The following is a 6,000-nucleotide window of genomic DNA, read 5'->3' as shown; positions in this document are numbered from 1 at the left end:
ACCATTGGACAGCTTGTCACCAGTGGCATTCAAAAAGAAAGTGACCAGGCTGAGTCCCAGATAAGAACAGGTCCTTGAATAATGAACCCCTTGGATTGCATTGCTATTAATAAATTCACCTTCTCTGCTGGAAGGGGAAGTGTAAGAAAGCATCAAAGTGGTGACGTCAGGGATATCAGAGCCAAGTCTTCTCTGAGAAGAAAGAATCACACACAACCACCGAACCATTAGGAGATTGAAAAGTCAGCTTTCGTTTTTCCTAAAGAGCATCAACTTTGTGTTCTTTCTGTCAATGGAAGTGAGTAAATTTTGAGGGCTACTATCTATTCATTCATTCATTCATTTTTTTTTTTTTTTTTACTGAGTTATCTGGACATCATCAGCAGTAAGCCAATGTAGAAACTGTCAGTGCTCTCAGGGAGCTTGCAATTTACTTAGAGTCTACGAAGTCTTCATATTTTACTATAACACAAGGCAGGATAAGGTACATACTCTGAGAGAAATGCAAATAAAGACTAGTTCTGAGGTGGTAGAGATGTGGCAAGAGAAGAATCTGTCATCTCTGTGGTTGCATGAGAATGGGGAGAAGCAAGAGGCCATTCAGAACACTGAGCACCTGCCTCCTGAGCTGATCTGATGCTGCAGATCCAAGGGTATACACTCATCTTCTTACCTGCAATCCTATTCTCTCTCCATCTTGACTCATGACTTGCTGCCTCTTTAAGAAATAGAATGATTTGAGCCTTCTGCTTGGTGTTTCAGGATCTCAAAGCCTGAAACTACTTCAAGTGTCCCAACATACATGCAGTCAGGAGACTAAATCTCTGATTACAGGTCAACAGTGTAAAAGGAGAACAGGGTAATATGATTATACACTGGCATTTCTGCAGTGTCCAATCTGAAGAGTGCTGGCTGTTTTCTGGGTTACCTGCATATCTCAAGGTAAAAGAGCACTCAGGGTGAAATGCCCCAGTGTTATCAAGAAATAGCATCATTTCAAGTCCTGCCATTACATACACTTAAAATATCAGCTCACATGGTTGGCCAAACAGAAGGAAGATTATCAACCCTGCTCACAGAAACACACACACACACACACACACACACACACACACACACACACACCTATCAAGGTTCCTCAGTGTCACCTTTGTTTATGTTCCTGACTTCTGGTTTTTACCATTAACCCCAGAAACTTCTTGATGAACTTTTGTTAACAACCTCAAGGAACTACAGTCTATGTGACAATATGGTGCTCTTATGGAATTAAACAACTGCTTTACCTTGAAATGGTCCGTGATCTAGACTTGGTAGAAAGAGCTATGCAGTGTTGGTGTCTGCTCGAATTTTCTTTTTGACAGCACAGAGAATATCAGTCTGAGAGCTTATTATCAACATTGATGTTAAAATGCCAGTGGAAGGTGAAAAATAACAAATAATGCCAAGAACAATTTTCCTCCCCAGATGTCCTAATGGGCCTAGAAATACACAGCACTCACCCTTCTAATCAAAGATGAGCAGACCAGAGGGCACATAGGAAAGGCATTTTCCCCCTTTATATTCTTAGTTATGTAAGTAACCATATACTCAATAGTTAGAAAAGGCAGAGGACCCAGAGCTCAAACTGCCAACAACATCTGTTAGATCATAGAAAAAGCAAGAGAATTCCAGAAAAACATCTAATTCTGCTTCATTGACTAGGCTAAAGACTTTGACTGTGTGGATCACAGCAAACTGTGGAAAATTCTTAAATAGATGGGATTACCAGACCACCTGACCTGTCTCCTGAGAAATCTGTATGTGGGTCAAGAAGCAACAGTTAGAACTGGACATGGAACAACAGACTGGTTCCAACTGGGAAAGCAGTACGTCAAGGCTGTATATTGTCACCCAGCTCATTTAACTTATATGCAGGGTACATCATGAGAAACGCTGGGCTGGATGAAGCACAAGCTGGAATCAAGATTTCTGGGAGAAGTATCAGTAATCTCAGATATGCAGATAACACCACCCTTACAGCAGAAAGCGAAGAGGAACTAAAGAGCCTCTTGATGAAAGTGGAAGAAGAGAGTGAAAAGGCTGACCTAAAAAAAACAAAGATCATGGCATCCAGTCCCATCACTTCATGGTAAATAGATGGGGAAACAATGGAAACAGTAACAGACTTTATTTTCTTGAGCTCCAAAATCACTGCAGATGGTGACTGCAACCATGAAGTTAAAAGACGCTTGCTCCTTGGAAGAAAAGTTATGACCAACCTAGACAGCATATTAAAAAGCAGAGATATTAGTTTGCCAACAAAGGTCCGTCTAGTGAAAGCTATGATTTCTCCAGTGGTCATGTATGGATGTAAGAGTTGGACCATAAAGAAAGCTGAATGCTGAAGAATGATGCTTTTGAACTGGAGAAGACTTGTGAGAGTCCCTTGGACTGCAAGGAGATCAAACTAGTCAATCCTAGAGGAAATCAACTCTGAATACTCATGGGAAGGGCTGATGCTGAAGCTGAACCTCCAATACTTTGGCCACCTGATGCAAAGAACTGACTCACTGGAAAAGACCCTGATGCTGGGAAAGATTGAAGGCAGGAGAAGAAGGGAACGACAGACAATGAGATGATTGCATGGCATCACTGACTCGATGGACATGAGTTTGAGCAAGCTCCGGGAGTTGTTGAAAGAGAAGGAAGCCTGGTGTGCTGCAGTCCATGAGGTTACAAAGAGTCAGACACAACTGAGCGACTAAACTGAACTGATACATTCAATATAGAAAATACAGATACTAAAAAGAGTTAATCAACCATTCTATTGGTTGAATTCTATTAATTCTACATTCTATTACTCAGAAAATGACAGTAAATATTTTGGTATATATCCATTGCTATAGATTGAATGTGTATGTCTCCCCCCAAATACATTGAAATGCTAACCTCCAATGTCATAGGATTAGGAGGCAGGACCTTTGGGAAGTGATTAGGTCATGAGGGTGGAGGCCTCATGAATGGGTTTAGTGTCATTATAAGAGAGACCTCACAGAGTTCCCTCCTCCCTTCCATCATGTGAGGAAACAGTATGTAAAAGACTTCCATCTTCAAATCAGGAAGTGGGTCTTTAGCAGACACTGAACATGCCCATGCCTTTAACTTGGACTTCCCAGCCTCCAGAACTATGAGAAAAAAAATTTCTGTTGCTATAAGCCACCTTGTCTATGGTATTTTATTATAGCAGCTGAAATGAACTAAGACATCATCAAAACTCTTTCATATATCTGTGTATATATTTTAATGGAATTAAATCTATAGTTAATATTTTATGACTTACTTTTCCCCTTAATGTATCATGAATATTTTTGTATACACATGCCCATGATCATTTTATTATTTTTAATGGTTAAATAATATTCTACTCTCAAAATGGATAATAATATGCAGTCCTAGATGGTGGTGTTCAGTCACTCAGCTGTGTCCAATTCTTTGTGATCCCCTGAACCATAGCCCACCAGGCTCCTCTGTCCATGGAATTTTCTAAGCAAGAATACTGGAGTGGGGTGTCATTTCCTACTCCAGGGGACTTTCCCAACTCAGGGATCGAACCCACATCTCTTGTGTGTCCTGCACTGGCAAGTGGATTCTTTACCACTAGTGCCTCCTGGGAACCCCTGGATATCACTGGATATTCAGGTTGCTTGCAGTATTTCACTTTTAAAACTAATGCTGCTGCTGCTGCTAAGTCGCTTCAGTCAAATGAGTATGATTCTAATGAGTATCCCTGTACTTATATTTGCATACTTGTCTGTTACATTCTTAAGGATAAAGTCCTTAGAATGGAATTACTAGGTGCATACACATTTTTGAGGCACTTGCTAGAAATTTCCAAACTGTACCCCAGGATTTGTACCAATTTACACTTTTAGCAAGTGTCTAAGAGTCTTTCCCCCTCAATGCATGAGAGGCACTTTGAAAATCCTGTTTAAAACCTTAGCCCTTTGAACTCCCAACTAGGACATGCGCCCTTCCCGACAGCAGCTTACAGAAAGAGCTCTGTACCACTCGTGGGCACCGAACAAAGAGAGGTGGGCCGGCAGCCACAAGAGGAACAGCTGAGACTGCTGTCAGGACATAGCGGGATTTCACTCGAGAGAAAAGAGTGAGGTGTCAGCCTCAGAGATAGGTGGCTTGCTTCCCTCTTCCCTTACTTGCAGTGTTAAAAGCAGCAATACTTTCTATTCATACAGCAAGGTTTCAGCTTTCAAGCCTTTCCAGACTCAAGTATAATTGATATCTGTGCACTTTGGTATAGATGATCGTGGTAAGGCCTCTCTGCTCCCTGATTTGGTGCAGGTGTAATTATCCACCTCACTGTGAATTAGGACATTTGCCTAAATGGTAGGGTAGAGTGTTGAATCTCTGGTCCCCAGTCTAGAGCTCCCTTTAAGTATTATCCTCTTTCCCTTAATGTTTACAATATTTGGAATAAATACATATTAACCCCAGGACCTGTGGTGAAAATTACCTTTTCGACATAATTCCTGCTATCAATTTTTGCTGTGTTTTGATTTTTTTTTTCTCTCCTAAAGAAGGGTATAGCACAAATAAAGAAAAAATAAAATAGCTGGTCCCAGCTCTTCTGCAGATGCCATGAAATTAGCTACCTTCATGGAACTTACTTATTGCATGAGTGACTCTTTGGGGTCATGCTTACTGGCTTGTGAGGAGGTACCTGTGTTTGGACAGGGCAAAAGGGGGTCCTTTCATGGTCAATTTTATCTGTCAACTTGGCTAGGTCATGGTACTCAGATATTTGGTCAAACATAGCTCTAGATAATTCTGTGAAAGTATTTTTTGATGAGTTTCACATTTAAATCAGCAGTCTTTGAGTAAAGCAAATTACCCTCTATAATGTGGGCAGGCTTCATCCAATTAGGTGAAGGCCTTAATAGAAAAAACTGATCTCCTTGACGAAGAGGAAATTCTGCCTGTGGACTTAAAATTGCAGCGTCGGCTCTTCCCTGGGTTCTAGTCTGCTGGCCTGCCTGAAGATTTTGAACTTGCCTGCATCCATTATGTATGAGCCAATTCTGTAAAATAAATTCCACCCCCGGCCCCTTGCTGTCTCTCTCTATATATAATACATAGAGATTATAGATACATATTATATAATTATAGCTATATATGAGATAGAATAAGTAATATATATATTATATTACATAATATATTATGTAATATATATTATATTATATATATACATATATATATATAAAATCTGATGATTCTGTTTCTCTAGAGAACTTAATACAAGTCCATTGCCAACTTGTAATAGAACTTTCTTTTTTTCCTTTTTTAAAATATTTATTTATTTGGCTGCATCAGGGCTTCCCCGGTAGCTCAGCTGGTAAAGAATCCACTCGCAATGCAGGAGTCCCTGGTTCAATTCCTGGGTCGGGCAGATCCCCTGGAGAAGGGAATGGCTACCCACTCCAGTATTCTGGCCTGGAGAATTCCATAGACTGTATAGTCCATGGGGTTGCAAAGAGTCGGACACGACTGAGCAACTTTCACTTTCACTTTTCGTCAGGTCTCGGTTGTGGCACAGGCTTCTCTCTAGTTGTGCTGTGCAGGCGTAGCTGCCCCGCAGCACATGGGATCTTAGTTCCCCACCAGGGATCGAACTCGTGTCCCTGCATTGGAAGGCAGATTCCTAACCACTTGACCACCAGGGAAGTCCCGGGACAGAACTTTCTGATCAGGGTTTCTACCTAATCTGGTGTCACTTTCAAATCCAAGAAGCAAACACAGGTGAACTCCATTCCTTCCCACTTTTCAAAGATATGTTCAAAGACAAATGAGAATGACAATACAGGAAAGTCCCAAGCACTGTGCCCCCAAATTCACAGCCTGCCACTAGGAAGTCGGCCCTCGTAGCCCACCAAAAGAGAGGAAGCTAAGGCCTGGGGAGGCTGGGTTACCTGCATTTCCCTTGTAAATGTGACTCCAGTGAAATAA

Source organism: Bos grunniens, chromosome 12 (genome assembly GCF_055505025.1).
Source record: "Bos grunniens cultivar Pamir isolate PY7600 chromosome 12, Bosgru_T2T1.0, whole genome shotgun sequence".
In the NCBI taxonomy this organism is placed as follows: domain Eukaryota; kingdom Metazoa; phylum Chordata; class Mammalia; order Artiodactyla; family Bovidae; genus Bos; species Bos grunniens.
This window is presented reverse-complemented; position numbering follows the sequence as displayed.